General features: G+C 40.1%; 1 protein-coding gene across 14 annotated transcripts in view; it reads right to left on the bottom strand.

Moving 5' to 3' along the window:
* The window catches only part of mef2cb (myocyte enhancer factor 2cb), a 117051-nt gene that overhangs the window by 16831 nt on the left and 81700 nt on the right, over positions 1-18520 (bottom strand). For all 14 annotated transcript variants that reach the window (XM_044195449.1, XM_044195447.1, XM_044195455.1 and 11 more), the window contains one exon: positions 5738-5833. The gene's annotated coding sequence lies outside the window, so the exon portion shown is untranslated. The remainder of the gene's footprint in view (positions 1-5737; positions 5834-18520) is intronic.

Raw genomic sequence — 18520 nt, 5'->3', positions numbered from 1 at the left:
GGAAATTAACTTGACATTTGATGCAGACAGAAAAAATATATTTCGGTGGGGGGAGGAAAAAAAACAAAGTGTACTAAAGCAGAGATAGCATAAACCCATCCCTTGTTCACCCTTCCCCACCCCACCCCCCTTAAGCCCAGGGATGCATTCGAGGGGGATTTCAGCGATCTGCAATGCAGACGCCACTGGGTGCCCATGGAAAAATGAGCTTCATCTTTTGCCTGTCCTTCTGAGTGTATGCTGTCTGTTACTCTTTGTTTCCATCTTTATGATGCCGGCACTCCATTTTTGTATCCACCCCACCCCCCCTCGAGTTTGTGTCTTTTTATTTGGGAGGAAGTTGAAAAAAAATATAACAGTATTGGTGGATCACTTGCGTTTGAAATTAAGGCACACCCTTTAAGCCAATCCTTGTGAATACAAAAATTCAGAATGAGGATGTTTTAAATTGTTGTCGCCATGCCATTTCTTTCAATTTAGCATTCATCCTCTAAAATCCTGGCCATTGATACACAATAATATCCCTTTGATGAGGTGATATATTTAACTGCTTTGTAAATCTGGGTTAATCACCACAGAATTAACCATCGTTTGAGAAAATAAGCAATGACCACAAGTCCACTGGATGCAATTATGTACAAAGCTGTACAAACCGTTGTTCCTTTTACTCAGAATACAGTGCACCTACAATTTCATGCGAGCAGACTAGAAAATAAAGTGCAGTGTGTTCTTGCATATGTTTGATAAGATTAACGATCATATCAAAGGCCATGTAGTAACCTCGGTAAGGAGCCCAAACACCGCGAGCGAGAGCAGGCCACAATTAATCCATCATTATGCACTGCTACAGTTTCTACCCATGAACACACACAACACATAGCAAGACCGCCAACCAGCTAGTGTCTGTCTCAATATCCCCTGCATTAGACATGCAGGAATGTTAACATCATTATGCACAATTGTGAATGTCTGTCTGTGCCCTCCCCCTTCTCTCTCTTACCACATTGTGTCTACGGGTTAGTCCACGTGTGTGTGTGTGTGTGTGTGAGTGTGTGTGTGTGGTGTCTCAAAGAGAAATTATTTAAATATAATTTTTTATATGCAAGTTGAAACAAATTAGTGATTGTTGTATGGCGATGAGAATCTCTGAATGTGATATTGTTAAACCATTTCTACATTATTATCAGCATTGTGTCAAGGGAAGGGATGCTGCAGGAATTAATTTCATGGAAAAAAATACCTGCATTCCAAAATGATCATTTTTGAATTAGGGTTTTATTACATAATTCTAGGATTTATCTACAAATTAGGATTGAATTAAATTTTTGAATTAATTTGTGATGAAACACACACTGGCATATTTTACAATGCACACACACTTTGAACACTCTGCAATGCTGTGCTGTATTATGAATTATACAACTACATTTAATATAGGTTTTTAAGTACACAAATGAATCTTTTTGCACTTTCTGTGCTGATGCATTCAGTATGTGATATTGTCCTGATGCAGGAAATAGGTAACCCTACTAGTGTTTTAAATATTCATGGTGAGAACCAAATCAAATATCCAGGAAAATAAATACGAGCATTTTTTTTTTTTTTACTTTTCATGGGTAAAGGAAAATGGAAACTGACCTAGTTCGTCATTACCTAATCCCCCCAGTTACTGAACACACTCATGAAAATGTCACGTTGATAAAGTTTGATAACGATTTTACTGAGAGGTGAGGAGGAGAGGAGACTTTCATTAGCGTCGGTGTTACTAATATCTGCTCTGCATTTCTCTGAGGCGGTGCGGTCGAAATATTGCTTCATCCCAACACACTTACTGCAATGCTGTTTGCAGCCATCTGCATTCACTGTGCTTTAGAACAGCCTCTTGAATGAACACCATGCATTTTGTTGCATCATAAAAAATAAAGAACAATTTCCAGCAAAAAAACAAAACAATATAAAGCTACATATTGTTTAGGCATTGTGAGTGAACAGATCTATCCAGTATTTATGAGCAGAGAAAACTCTACAAAGCCTTGCTTTTATGCCAAACACTCTGCAGAAGAGATTTAAAATCAGACTTGAAACCAATATATTTTTAGTTATCTGCCACAACTTAAAGAAAGATTGTCCAGCAAGTGTTGTAGACAAAGTCTTTGGCATCCCTCTGCTTTTACAAACTCCCCTCCTGCCACCTCGCTGTTCCTTGCTGCCAGCGATTTGCATTCATTTGCATGATTTTACGATGTGCATATCCTTTGTTCTGAATGTAGGATGATGCACAAGAAACCCTCCCTACGCAGTGCCATTACACAGCCCGCTGAAAGCTACTTGGATATTAAATGAAAAAAAAGCTGTAGCTTTATCTTTTTTGATTATAAATTGGTAAGATGAGATTTCCACAAATACCAGACTCATCCCGTGGTACACCAATGATAATGTAGTGCATCAGAATGAGGAAAAAAAGATGAGTATGTTCTAGTTTTGTGGAATTTTTGAACAACCATAGAGAGGACATATTGTGTCACCGCTAAGAGGCATGAGCATCTGCAATATATAGCATGGGGGAAAGGATTGCATCCAAGCATGAAATATGGAATTACTTGACAAATAGGAAATAGGAAAATTATAGATGGAAACTAAATCACTGAAAAGAAAAAAAATACCTTTCACATATTTTACAAAATTTTCATAAATAATGTATTATTTTCTCCCTCAGTTGCCTCCCTGGTTTTAGTCATCATTTATAATAATTTGCTTTTCTGTTACCTGATCATAGAGAATTAAGACGTTGCATTTTCTATGCTATCTTAAAATTGTTCATTTTGATGTTTGATTGCTGCAAAGCCTCCCAGTATGCTGCCATCTTTTGTTCTCTGTTGTTGTTTTATCTGTGCGGACAACATGCATACACACACACACACACACACACACACACACACACACACACACACACACACACACACTGACGCTTTAGCACTCCTTAATCATGCAGGCACATGCAGATGACTTCATTAATTGCTGTGGGCTAGCACTGATGATAGAGAAGCCATCCTACAACACTGGAGGGTTTATATTCACGAATGTGAGCGCCACATTATAAATACTCACCCCAATGGCACCCAAATAGTAAGCAGCTGTACTCCAAATATGTGTGTCTGATAGATTAGAGTATAGCATAGGAAATTATGTGATGCTATGCAAACAAACTACACTGTATAGTAAACATAAATATGTTTTCATGGATGCTGATCTTAATATTTTACAAATGGTACTAAGGCAAAATTTCCAGTGTAAATGTTTTTGTGTTGTCTGAGCTGTGAAAAATATCAATCATGACCATTCGAATTTTAATATTGAGAGAGAAAGTAGAGGAAGAAAGAAAGAGAAAGAGAGAGAGAGAGAGAGAGAGAGATAGAGAGAGAGAGAGAGAGAGAGAGAGAGGAATGTAACCCTCTAAAAAATCCTTGTCCTCATTTCAAGTGGGAACATACCCTGATATTGTCAAAGTTCATCTGTATCTGAAAAGATGAAAGATGTTGTCCTGGTTTCCTGTTTCAGCTTCAAACCCGTGACCCTGCCATATTCTGCACAGGCAATGGCTGATGGGGGGTTAGATATTACTCATAAAAAAGCCTACCTTTCTAATTACATAATGCAAAGTCAGCTATAGGGGTTTAAATACCCTGACACACTTAAAGGGCTGGGCTTTTAGCAGAGAGAGTGAGGTCCATCTAAGGTGATAGTTTTGTATATATTGCTGTATGTATAAAAAATGTTTGCAAAGATGCTCCACAGATGTTGCTTTTACTGTATCTCAATGGATCATCTAGTGAAAACGCTGACTACTGAAACAGATGAAAACAAGTTTTTTTTCATTCAAAAGTCAGCTTTTTAATGCTGCTCAGCAAAGTGTTTGATATTTTAAGCTGTTGACCTTTTTCTATTATGCACTGACACAATTCTGAAGTCTCAGATAGCAACTTCCTCTTTCACAAAGGGCTAATGGTTTTCACTTTACCCCTTTAACATCTTGGTCAACCTGAATAACACTGATCCTGGTTACACTCACAAAAAAGCAGTATTCCTAAATTCTAAGATGAAGTTATGTTGGAATAACAATACATATAGTAAATCAACAGTAAGTCAACAGTAAATACAGAAAAACACCAATGTTCAAGTTATAAGATATTCCACTTGAAACAGTGCTATGATGGCAAAATTCTATACCAAAAGTTGATTTGTGGAAATGTACTGCAGAGTTTGCTATAAGACACCATCTCTCCATGGTATTGTTGGTATAGTTAGATGGCTACAGACTTGAGCGCTGACTTTTCCTACCCAGTGACTTGCTCTGCCCTTCTAATTGGCCCTTCTGTGTCCACCAAATGTGTGTGAGTACTGGGAGTAATTAGGACGAGTAACACCACCGCACACTGAGGCCCATCGGCGCTGACATACCACCTCCAAGATATAAACTTTTGACTCTGAGAACTCTCAACACAGAACATGTAGAGTCACTGGGGTATTTTCATTTAGTTTAAGTTTTTCATACCAAAGGTGCCACTGTGTGGTATTGTTTCTTACCATCAAGAGCATAAGCATGGCATAGGCACCAAGTGCTACTGTATATTTTCTGCTGATAGTGACAGATGTCAATAATTTTAGCTAGTTGTAAGAAAAATGGGGTCAGAGTTGACATAAGGAAGATTGTAATCAGCTGCTGCTGCCAGCTAATATAATAAATATTTCCTTGTCATGAGAGCAAGCTCAGCTCATTAAAATGTTTGTCTCTCTTCAATAACATAAAATGTCACATATAATATTGGCTGGAGTTCTAATTGATAGAGCAAGATGTCCTGCACGCAATGCAAACAATGCCAGGGCGGAGGGCAATTACTGTTACAGCGTGGATTTCAATGGCTAAGGGAAATTTTTGAAATCACTTCCTGGTTGTAGCTACTGTTGGTATGTGTGTGTGTGTGTGTGTGTGTTATGTTATTGTGATGATGAACAGTGAACAGTAACCTCTGTTTCCCCTGTGCTTCTTGTCTTTGGTATGGACCACAGGGCAAAGGATGGGTCATGGGATTTGATACTGCCCACGATCACATCGCCTGAGCTCCCTTCAAACCACTGTTATTCTGTTTACTGTGTCCTCTGGACCACTACTAACATCTATGCCTTTATCCAACACACACATGGGCTAACTTTGCTGCAGGCAAACAGACACACATGGACACAGACTCACACATTAGCAGAGATAGGCACAGAGGGGAAAAACACACAGTCAAAACCCCTGCCAACAAAGATATTTGGCTGTTTTTAACAACATTTTCATTAGTTTGTGTTTCATTTTTTCTAATAAATATCAAAGTCATCTGTCCAGTAAATAAATCAGAGCTAAGTGATTTGTGAATTAGAAAAAGGAATGAAAATAAAAATATCATCACTGTTTAAAAGCCTAGCAACAAAATTCCTAGAGTGAGTTTCATTGAATGTTTATGTCCTTGAATTACCAGAGGTCACAGTAAACCCACAAATACGGAATAATACAGTATAGGTGTGATTAGGCTAAATTTGGGTTGTTTTTGCTAGAAACAAAAATGGATAGCAGGAAAATACCAAAACTAAATGTTGCACATGCCTACACATTTAGCTCCTATAGGCTAATACTGTATACACACACACACACACACACGCACACACACACACATTTGGTTTATCAACCCAAGCTCACCTCATGTAGGTTCAGTGGAGAGCAAAATCCCAGAGATCTCATGCTGACCTCTACTTCCTGCTACCTGCAGTTCTCCACATCTCCCTTTCTCCATCACTGCAGCAATGAAAGACATACACACATAGTCAGGGAGTGAATACATTTACTAAGAGGTAACCTTTACATGTTGAATAACTCTTCTTGAGCAAATCACAATTAACATGTTTCCACTAAAAAGAAAGGAGGGGAAAGCAAATGCATAGTTATATGGTAGAAAAGGAAACATGGGTAGCATTTACCACAGCTAAGTTTACTTGCAGGAATTCAAATTGGCAATAACTTTGTGCAAATGTCTTCTCAACCTTTGCCAGAAATAACAAGTCAAACTTGGGACCTTTATGGCACACAAGCAGCTGGTTTGCAGATCATTTGAAGGTCATGTGAGTATTTTTCATACTTCAAAATATGAATATGAAACATTGTTTAAATGTTAACTTAGAAGTCTAAAGTTGCATTATTGATGTATAGATACTTAAATATCTCATATTAAAACGGGGGCAAATTCTGCCGTGTGCTAGCGCTGTTTCAGCAGCCATGTTGTTGAACCCAACCCCCCTTGACCTCTGCCTCCTTTCACTGGAGTGAGGAGGTCACATGTCAAATGTCAAGCCTAAAGGACAAGTCCATTTGAGGTCAAAGGTAACCATTATAGATTGTAGCAGTCTATGGTTAGTTTGAGACCTAATTTTTGACCTCACACAGCAACATGCTGATGAACTTGAATGCATCTTTAAACAACTGGGGATTTTTTTGTTTCCATTTTTCCTTTTCATTTTTGTCCTTTAACCCTGTAAACAGATCTGACTGCTGACATTTTCCTCATGTGAAGATAAGTTTAAGAGAACCCAGTCAAAAACTGGTCAGATGTCAAAAATACTGTAAGTGAACAAGAATGACAAAAAGTGCTTTACAAAGATTTTTTTGGGTGAGGAATTTTTTTTTCTATCTATAACAGTTCATTTTATTTCATGTGGCAGTTATGACTCATTAGGAAGATATATACAGGAATATACAGTGTATACTGTATGTAGTTTCTTTCTTCTGGATTTCTTGCCTGCTGTGTTCCCAAGTGACTGTGAGGCTCTTCTGGCATGTCACTATCAAACTGACAGATGCCACGTTTTATTAGAGCTCCATTTCAAAGCACACACACACACACACACACACACACACACACACACACACACACACACACACACACACACACACACACTAACACACATACATAATCACACACTTGCACTTGCACTGACACACACGCTGTCAGGATGCTACATGGCAATAATCAATAATACAATCACACAAGATTCTTATGATTTAGTTCTCAATTTTATTAGTGTTTTTATTTCATCAAGTACAAACTAAAAATGCAAAAATGCATTAAAATCAAGTATCCTGAAAAAAATCCCATGAACATCAGACAACCATAACCTTTAAATTCAATTAACACTGGAGGAATAAGAAGAACCAATAAAAACAAGTAGAATATCTTTATACAGGGAATGCTCCCCTGAATAAACTGTTCTGAGTGTGTTTTGCGGTTGTGTGGTAAACCAGTGTGTGTGTGTGTGTGTGTGTGTTTCTAGCCCTACGGCAGGGTTTAGGGTAACTATACAGCACTCCCCCCTCCACCTTCACCCCATTCCCTTTGCGGCTTGTGTGGCTTGTCTCATCCCATCTCCCTCCTGCTCCTCTATCTCCCTCCTCCGCTCTGCTCTGCTCCCCCCTCTCCCCACCACTACTCTGCTTCTAGCCTACATGTGTGTGTAGGGTGGGTGGGGGGTTGGGGGCTACAGTGGCAACGACAGTGACAAGAATCAACCTCTGCTTTCTTTAAAGCAGCAGTGTGGTGATGCAGATGATGCTAAATTTAATGCAAATTGCGTATGTATACATATCACACACAATCACACACACATACACACACAGGCAATATAAGATAACATAAAGGGAACACATACAAGACCTACAAGGACAATTTTTATAGAGTGGGAAAGTAAAAATTATGTTTTAGTGAGCGTCAATGATTTGAAACGCAGTGTAAGATATTGTAAATGGGAAAAACTACATATATCTTGGTTTAATGCAGAAGTGATTGTGCCTTTCTCACATTGTGTGACTCCTCACCAATTGCACCTACCTATATGACAAAAAGAGGTAGTCATAGAACAAAAGTGTTTCCTTTATAAGAGGTGTGTCTACTCTCCACCCCGGTGGCTCTCAGTGTTTCATTATCCAAAGTCGAGGTCTGCTTTGCAATCCAGCTCCCCATGCTGCCTGTCTCATTTCCTCCCGGTAACAATCCATTAGCCAACGCCAGGCTCAAACATGCAGCCGCTTAATTATTCTCACTTCTTTGGCAGCACGCTGGGGCGTACCACTCATCAGAGGAAACAGGGAGGAATGGAAGGGAACAGCTGAAATTGTATATGTACTTTATGCATGGAAAAAGGGACAACAGACTATACAAGGACACACAGCTCACATAGACATAATATCCGCAAACACAACACACTTCTAGCATATGAGAATGTGATAATTTCCAAATGAATACACACAAACCAATATACATGTATCTACAGAAACAAATTTACACATCAACGACCAATTTAAATCGAAATGCTAATTGTAACAATAGTCAAATACCTCCTATAACATACTTTCCTAAACTGGTGAGCCGCATATATATGTGTGTCTGTGTGTGTGTGTGTGTGTGTGTCAATGTCCGCAAAATGGGGATGATGTGTGTTATAATTCATCGTGAATAATTTCCTGCACATTCTTCTTCATGCTATGCCTCAGGAGCACTTCAGGATGAAAGGGAATGCTAATGTGTCTGTATCTCACCGAACAATGTGTGTTTATGTGCTGTACGTGTGTGTGTGTGTGTGTGTGAAGGTGTGTAAGCGTAAGCCCGTGTGTATGTCGCCTCACTAAGCACATTTATGATAATTAACGGATAGGAGAGGTCAGCTACAGTGTGTGTGTATGTGACAGTGAGCGTGAGTATGAGCATGAGTGTGAGTAAGAGAGAGACAGAAAATGATAGGGGGAACAGTATAGTGCTGATTTACATAAATTGGCAATATTGTCACCGACTTCCTTTCTCTGCTCTGTAGCATTTGTATTGTCATTTTTGGTGTAACAGTTTAAAGAAAGGTATCATCTATACTCTCACAAAAAAGCAGGTTTTAGCGGTAACTGTTCACAAAAGGTAAAATGCTGCACCTTTGTCCTTAAGGTTCAGGTAAGTACACTGATACATTTGTGATGTGTACAATGTGTTGACTTTTATTTCTGTGATGTGTGGAACTTTAAAGTGGCAAGCTCTGGTTGAAAATTACAGCAATCAAATAATTTAATGAACTGTTTTAACACTGTAAATAAACACACAAATGCATGTAACTTGAAATATTTTCAAATATAAATGCTTTGTGTGTCCCCTTACAATGTTTTGTCAAAGTGAACTCAATGAAAGCCAACCCACAAATTGTTTCTTGCGCTGAAAATACATAGAAATGATAAAATGAAATTCTTAAAAAATTAGCAAAAACCAGTTTAATTCTGATGGCTATGGTGCTAGTATTATCGCTTGTACCCAATAAACGGCGTGCAATAGAAAGCTAAACACAGGCTGATCTCGTAGGTGACAGTAATCGAGGGAATTAATACATGCAAATGAAATGCTCAGCATGCATTGCTGCTGATGACAGTAATTGAATAACTGACTTTCAGAGCTCTGTGTTCCTGTGCACATACCACACAGAAATTTATATGCGTTAATGTGTATGCGTGCGCGTTTCTATGCCAGCGGACATTTTAGGTCTACCCTCCTCTCACTCTCACTACTGCCAAACGCCTTAAGATGGTGGCACCTTGAGGCAGAGAGAGACACTCATAGCCAACCTCCTCCTCCCTTTCCCCCTTCTTCCACCTCGGGTCCTCACGACAACACAGGATGGGCCCCCCTTCCTAACCCTTAGTCCCCCTAATAAATATTTAATTCACCCCTCTCTAATAAGGATATTAGGCGAGTACACCCCAGCCCTGGCGTATATGCATGAGTCCTTTCTCATCAAATTTACATAAAAGGGCCAGATGCTAATGCGAGCGTAGCAACTACTGCTCACCATTCTATATGCACTGGTACTGGCTCCCTAGTCCGAGAACCCATATAATTTAATTGTCAAACAGCACATATTTTTCAAATGGTTCCCCGTATTCAAATTGCATCTAGGCCTCAACACCATATGCTTTACAAAGAACAGCAAGAAAGGCATATTTTAATTGTAGTGGTGACACGTCTACAGTATTTATGCTTATTTAATGTTTTCAGGCCCCCCCCTCCACACATGGAATGGTACATAATACAGCAGTGCTTATGCATAATATGAAAAAAAAAATCTGGATGTTCAGGCAAAGAATACAGGTACGTTGTGTTTTACAGAGTCAGAGGTTGTTCAAACATTAATTATCATTCCAACAATAAAAAACAATTAACTAATTAAGTTCACTAATGGGAAATTGAGTGAGAAACAATTAGCATTATAATTTAGAAACAAGTACTTTGATATTGATAGATCATGAACGTACATACAGTGTACTGTATATAAAAAGCAACATGCAGACCCCTTAAATGTAGAGTATAGCATATGGCATGTTGAGACTGAGCGCCCGATGTTTGTAATTAATTGAGGATGAATAATGTAGTGACATGAAATATATTATTTAAACCCTTTCATCTTCGAGGAAGATTCAAAGCATATTTCAGATGCAATTATACTAATTTATTTATAGTGCATAGTATTTGCATAATCAAAAGCCAGCAGAGCACAGATATCCTAGAAGGCAGGCTACAGCCTGCTTTAGACCTGTAGTGCAAAAATAGCATTTATGCACATAACGTTATTGTGCACTGCCGCTGCCACAGTATTGATATCTAATCATACAACTACATAGCTGAAAGTCTATTGTACTAGTTGTTAGCATTATTATCATTGGCAATATAGGTACAAGGAGTATAATGTAGCATTTGCATCATATTATACCTAAAGTCCTACAACTTTTGCAGATTTTGTATCAAAATAAAAACAATATATGTTGACTTCAAGGATAATCAAATTTGTATTTGTTGATCATTTAAGCAACAATACCCATTTATTGTAAAACTTGGGGTGTTAATATCATTATTATCAGCTCACAGCACAGCATTACTTGCATTACACGTTGTGATACGACAAATTATTGTATGCACTTAAGAAAACATTGAGACAAGAAACCACTATGTTATCTTAATAATGTCCACGGATTATTATAAATATATATATTTCAAAGAAAAAATGGCCAGTTATTCAGCTCAAATCAAAATAGTTACAGAACTGTAGGATGGTTTGAATAATCTCAGAATCTCCTTTTCTGTTATTCCCCCCCCCCTTGCCTCTTGATTGAGTCTTTTTGGCAAACAGTGATCAGGTTCTATGGTCAGTGCTAAAATATAGGAGAAATGTAGAGAGTTGGTGATGGAGATTTTAGATTAATAAGGCTGGTTTGGGCCAAATATAGACTAAGAAGTTTGCAGTATCAATTTCTGGACAACCACATTTTTCCTTCATTTCGGCCTTACATGTTGTTAGCTTGATGAACAATTAAGGGAATAAACACAAGCTCATAATTTTAAGTAGCCTCACTATATTTACAGATAATCATAACATTAGTCTTGGAGCATCTGTGTCATGAAAGTAGTAGTGTTCCACTGACAAATTTTCTGGGATTCATTTTTAGTTCTTGGCCCAAGTTTCACGGAATGGTAAAACTGTAAAAGTAGTTTGACTATGTACCAATTAGTTAGAATATTATTCTGTATATCATAACAACCAAAGAGATCATTTTAATACCACATGAGCTGAATAATCTCATCATGCCAGACAACAACAAAACAGCACCATACAGACAACACAACTCTATCACTTTCAAACACAGTCACATTGGGTTATGTATGGAATAGATCTTTGACTGTACGTAAGAGAGAGCAAGGTGCCTGTCTAATATGTCAGCCATGCATATCCACACAGTTAGGTGAAGGGGAGGGCCATACAGCGTGGCAGAGCACAGCATGCCCGTTGCTCGCCACAAGACGCTCAAGTGGCCATGCATGATGTCATTAAAAAGGGCCCAACCATGACATTCCTCAGTGGATTGTTGGCAAGTTATGGCTGGCTGGTCTGTTATGGAGGCAGGTCGATCAGATCCCTGTTAATTCGCAATGACACCATTAATGAAGCCAGTGACACCTTTTGAGTGTTTGTGTGTGTCAGTATGTGAGTAAAAGACCAATATACAACCTCAGACTTTGTTTTGCCTTATATATTGTACACAGCCTCAGACTCTCACAATTCATTCAGCAGCAAATTTGACATTATGACTTCAATTTGTGGAGAAAACTAGAAACTAAATCAATTAACCAATGCATGTGCAGTTACCTGACAGGAAACACATTTGAACACAATCACATGTGTCTACATTGAGCCATGGAGAGAGAGAGTGGGTGACATTCTAGTTTCTTGCATAGAGCACTCTACACACACACACACACACACACACACACACACACACACACACTGGACTCACAGAGACCAGGAATCTGTCCTGCATTGGCAGGGGCTGATGCTGCCATGCGCACGGTGATCTCACCTACCGTTGCCGTGGCGACACCAACCAGAGGGAAAAGCCTTATTGTGTGTGCGCATGCGTGTGTGTGTGTATGTGTGTGTGTGTGTGTATGTGTGTGTGTGTGTGCTTGTGATTGTGACAGAAGCTTGGGCTGGAGGAAGAGAAGGAGGAGGAGAAGGAGGGCCTGTAGGAATTCACATTGTGCCTGGCTTGTTTAAGGTTTATGCCTCATTCACTTACTACCCTTTATCAGGGGGAATACTGAACCGGCCCTTTCAATTATCAAGGCAATAAATTCAGCATGGCTGTGTCATTAAAATAGCAGGCCTGTGCTTTAATAGGGAATATGCCAGTATATGGGAAGGGAAAGAGTGTATGTCAATTAATTTGTATAAACTATATGGTGAGACAAAGATAAACAGGAAGGAAAACATGCAAGGCTTCATACATAACTGCTCAAGAACTGACAAGCATACAGACGCATGCAAGCACGCATACTGCACACATGCATGTAAGCTCCACCACTACTGGCACACCACTACTCTTATTTCTCTTTAGGCAAACAGCCAAAATAAGCTCCCCTACTACCAGCTGGTATTGTTGAATTCTATTAGTGATGAAGAGCTAACTCAGACTATAGGGGTCATCTGCTCATCAATGGGTGGCGGTGGCCTGGCTTGCTGCACAGCCATGAATGCACTGAATTCATTACCCCTGGTGCACAGATGGTGTCTGGCTGCCTGTCTCAAGTTCAAGTTCATGTCCAGGAGACATACACACACAGAAAGAGAGAGACATGGCCCAAGCCAGACAGACAGACGTTGTTGACTGAGACACAGCTATTGTTCCCTTTCATCAACATTATGTAGTGGCCTCGCTAGCTATCTGAGACGCCTGGGTCAGTTAATCGCAGAGACAAATGCACAGGAAACCATACACACATGCAAACACAGACATACATGCGTAGATGCACATGGCGCCTCTTGCCCTATCACAAGGCTCAGGAGCATGAAAATAGCCCTGCATTTCTGCTCAGTTAACCTGGATAAAATAGTTTTGACTGTAGCTGGCTAACACTGCAGACGCTTCATGGTAGCTCTGACTATGACAACTTTTCCAACTGAAAAAGAGGCCATATATCCAATCACACTATTTCAAAACACTCTGGGAATAGACCACAATGAGTAACAAAAAATACAGCCATGCAACACATATATTAACATATGGAATGACGACTATATTCAAATCCTTTGTCTGGCACAGAAATTACACTGGGCCGATACATATTATAAACCTGCTACTGCACCTGCCATACACAGCACAGAGGCACAGAGGAAGCACATAAAAATCCCAGGCACTCTCACATAAAATATGCTGATTACCTATCCAATGAATATGAAAACACCTTCCTTGGTCACCATGGTTTTGTTACAACAAATCACGTGACAACAATGGCTGCGGAGGGCACAGCCAAGCACATAGTCCCCATTTACTGAGGAGAAGGAAAGGGGATTGTCACCACCCATTTCTGCACACATAGTCAGATCACACGCATATATATATATATGGAAATGGGGCACGATGAAATGAATGGCAGGGCCTTTCTTTTTGAGAAATATGCTTGTATGGCAGCATCACTTTTATAAATAATATAAAAGCATACTTTTGGCCACCTCACACTAGAGGACACAATTCAGCCTCATTTATAGAGACACAGGGAAGAATAGAAATGCACTTTTACACTATCAAGTAAATTTGAAATTTAGATACGGAGCCCACGTCATCATCGAAGATAGAGAATACAGTTCATTATTTTTAAGGACTCAAGGCAGGTGGTTGCTGAGGTTGTCAGTGTTCATAAAAAGCACTAACGTGAACCAAATTGGGGAGATTTACTCATTCTCCAGAGACAGGCAGTAAAGACCATGCAAACCACTGCCAACCCATACTGCAGCTCTCTTCCATGCAGCCCAGAAATACTGAAAGTGGGTGCGAAGGGAGATGCATGCAAGTGTGATTTGCAGCTGTTTGAGACATGTGATGCTGCTCTCTCCTGGTAACAGTACATCCCGGCTTTGCATTGCATTTCCTATTGACTGGGTGGACTAAGGTCCTTTTTTATTTGATGCTTTGAGGTTAGTATGGTGGAGGGATGAATCAAGCCAGTAATATAGTTTATCTTGTGTATGCTAACTGAAGACACTTAACCTCTAAAAAACATATGGAATCTGATAAACATAGGCTTAAATAGAAATATACAAGATCAAAAGGAGCCAGAAAAAGTAGAAAAAACACTATATTATGTATAGGTTTTGTAAGAGATACTGGATTGGCTGTTTAGTGAAATTTTGTCAATGATATGAGATGGTGGCTTAGTTACAGATCCTAAGTTTTTTTCCTACTCTGGGTTGACATGTAGTGCGGCCCTCAGACTTGAAAACAGTGTTCCCTTTCATAAAGCTAGACGACGATTTCAATCGACTTAACTGAGGACAATAAGACTTGTTTTATCCAGCGCTGCTCGGCCCAAATTGTGTTCTCAAATTTTCTTTCGGGTAAACGACCTGGTATTGTATGCTGTCTTTGACAGGGGTCGGGAACAAGAGACCATAGTTTTGTCTGATGGTGTGAGAAAGTCGGCAAGAGACCTTTTCAGCAAAGGCAGTGTTGAATTCAGCCACTGTGGCTCTGTTTAACACTGCACTTGAATAGTCCTCTGTTGCAAAATAGCCAGCTTCACAGATTTCTGAACATGTGCTGAACTTGAACTATACTATTTAATCAGATATTTTGAAACCTGAAAATGAGAAGACATACACACTTTCAACAAGGGTACAGTGAATGAAGATGAAATTAATTCTCAAATTGTCAAACCATGTCAGTAAAAAGATCAGGCCTGTTTTAAACATGTGGTCTATGCAGGAAACAACCTCATCTGACATCATCTGACACTTCCAGCAATCATCAAGTGCATGACAACCACCTAAAGCTGTGTGTATGGATTGGGAAAAAAACTACATCGCTTATTATTATTTAAGTGCTACTCAGCTATAAGTGCAAACTTCTCATAAAAGTGTTATTTCAATTGTACCCAAAGAATACATCCATTGTAAATATACTGTATATTATTTTCTGAAAACTGCCATGTCCTGTGACCTATTAAAATTTGTGTCATTATAAGTGAGCGTTTGGTTTATCCTTAAAGCACTGATCTGCCAATATTCCCCCACAATTTCATGTTGCATAGCCTACTAATAATATGCTCCTAAGAAATTTTCTTCCAGCAACCTTAATTTAAAATCGGTTTTAGTTCATGGTCAAGTTCAAATACAAACAATGCAACTAGATGTCCTATTCAAATGCCCCATACTTCTTTATGCAACATTATCTGCGCTATTACTAATTCTCAGGAGACTACAACGCCTGGATCCGCGCGCTGAAGTAGGGCCATGCAGGATTACAGAGTTGCTGCACATCCCTTTCAAATTCATAAACCCGCATAGTTTTAAGATAATGACCCAAAGTCCTCATTATCAGTACAATTGGCGAGACATTACGCATTCAAGACCGTTACTACTCCAAGTTTAGGAGAGCCGCGTCGGCTGGGGCTGGGAAACGTCGCCTCTTTCTTTGGGGATGCAGATGAGTCTGGTGCACTTGACGTCTTTTCATGACCCCTGTCGGCCCCCATCCCCCCTCCCAGCCCCTCCAGGCCCTCACGGCGCTGTCTGTCATATTGGGCCTGGGCATGGCATTGCCACTTGCCCCACCGAGCGTGGGAATGGGATCGTCCAGTCGTTCACATCTCCTGCACTGCGGTTAACGGAATCAATTAAGCAGGCCCGACCCCCCCACATATCCCCACCGCTCCCTCCCTCCTCTCCTCCCTCTTCTGCCACCTCCCTCCTGCTCCTAACCCAACTCCCCCACCTCTCACTCTCCCTCTCTCTCCATTTTTGTCAGTTCAGTATACGTCCTAATTATTACTGTTTGGGATGCCAGCGCCGTTTCCTGGCCGGACTCGATCATGCTGAAATAAGAAGCATGGAGGCGCACACGCAGGTTTCTACAAAAGCCCTAAATGTCACTCTTTCATTCCCATGAAATGCTCAAGATGAGCATTCTAATAAAATAAAATTTTAAATGATACCTCATGTTATAGGATCAAATAGGCTATAAATATTAACGTGCAATATCTGGCCTGAAGGGAAGTTCAGAGTGTGTGTGTGTGTGTGTACATGTTTAAATGTGCATGGGTGAGCGCGCGCACGTGTGTACAACAAGGATGTACATTATGCTCTCTGAAAAAGTTAGTAATTAAATTAAGGAAAGTGCACAAACAAAGCTGTCCCTTCCTGGTGAAAATATCAAGCTTATAAACGTATGTGTACATTGAGGGAAAAAATACAGAATAAAATCAAAATAAAGTCAGTTATATAAATAACATCTACAATATCTGGTCCATGGGAAAATCGAGTAATATGTCATGAGTCCTCCACAAGTCCTCGACGAGTCTGGAAGTAGTTTTTACTTTCGGTTATCTAGCTTTATGACGAGCAGAACACTCATACAGCTAGATAACCAAAGATAACAACCCACTTCCCAATCTTCAGCAATAATCCACATGTACATTTCCTCTTCTGGTCTGCACGTTTCCATCTCTCAGAACTCAAATATAGCAATTAAGCAAAAGTCATCAATGTCCTTTTCAAGTTACATTGTGCATTATATTCCTTGTATTCCTTTTTTTGCAATTGAGGGCCACTATTGCACAGCCCGAACTGTTATACACCCGGTGTAAAAATTCTTAGAAAAAATGATATTTAATCCCAATGTTAATGTCATATTCACTTGACATTACCCCATATTACTGAGATGAAGTAGGCCTTGAAAATCACGGGTAAGGTGCAGCCATCCTTGCACAGGGGCCCTAATTTGCAATGCAAATAGCTCCAATCCCACAAAAGGCTCTTTCGCCTCTATTAAGTCGTTGTGGCAGTAGCAATAGATATCCTGTGAGGCCGGCGGAGAAGAAACACGGTAGAAAAAGGGGAAATCCGGTTTCCTGTGGAAAGTGCAATAACGGCACAGGGAATTACGACGCAAATGTTTCGGATTATGAAGACAGGAGCTTGTTTTGGGGCCAAAGAGTGTCAAGTTGTCCGTTCACATCCAGCATGCACTTACGGAGAAATAAAGCCGATGACTCTGAGCCAAAGGGTCCGTTCTGCAGGAACGGTCGGTCTGAAAAGAGTGGGGGAATAAGGGCCATCCCCAAACGATAGGGGAGCTGGGGGTGGCCAAAATATGGACCAACCCCGGTGAGGTCAAAGGCCTCGGACCACGACAATGTAACTGCGGTGATGTCATGAAAAAAAAATCGCAAATGCACCCTCCTATCAATGCACAATCTCCATCCATTACACAGAGCGCGTTGGAATAAGTCCGCCTTGCATCGAACAGTCTGCACGTCTTCTCTCACACAGGGATGAAAATGGATGGCAGGGAAACCACATGTTTTTTAACACAGACTGAGAGCGATTCAGCTCATTTTAATGGAAGATTCATCAGAGTTAATGCCTATTAAACAATAAAAATGAATCAACTCAATGAAGAGAGCATCCTGGAGCTGCCTGAGCGCCAGCGTCTTCTGTCTATCCAATGTAAGCTGTATTTTCTATTCGCAATATCACGGTACTCGCTCGCTCATTGCTCTCCTTCCCATATACGAGGTACCACTGTAGGAGTTAAATTGCTCTCACGTACTCGGTTTTGCGTCGAAATCCTTACTAGCCTCGTGTGTTTTTTGTCATCGCCGCATCCGAAGGGTAGACTACAATGGTATTCTGGTAGGCTGGCGAAGTCGACTCACGCGGAATAAAGCCCAGGCGCTTCAGCGTGTACGAGTTAACCCGCTCACTTTCCCACAGAAATGTAGTTAACCGATAGCTCAGCACAAATGGGTCAATATATAGGATTTTTGTAACTGAGTCAACAATAACAAGCAGTGGGACATGTGATGAATCATGCGCAGGAGCATGCAACTGCAGGTTACCGAGCCAGTTTACGGTACCT

Source organism: Siniperca chuatsi, linkage group LG5 (assembly GCF_020085105.1).
Source record: "Siniperca chuatsi isolate FFG_IHB_CAS linkage group LG5, ASM2008510v1, whole genome shotgun sequence".
In the NCBI taxonomy this organism is placed as follows: domain Eukaryota; kingdom Metazoa; phylum Chordata; class Actinopteri; order Centrarchiformes; family Sinipercidae; genus Siniperca; species Siniperca chuatsi.
The sequence above is the reverse complement of the archived record's forward strand: the minus strand, read 5'-3'. Positions and strand labels throughout refer to the sequence as shown.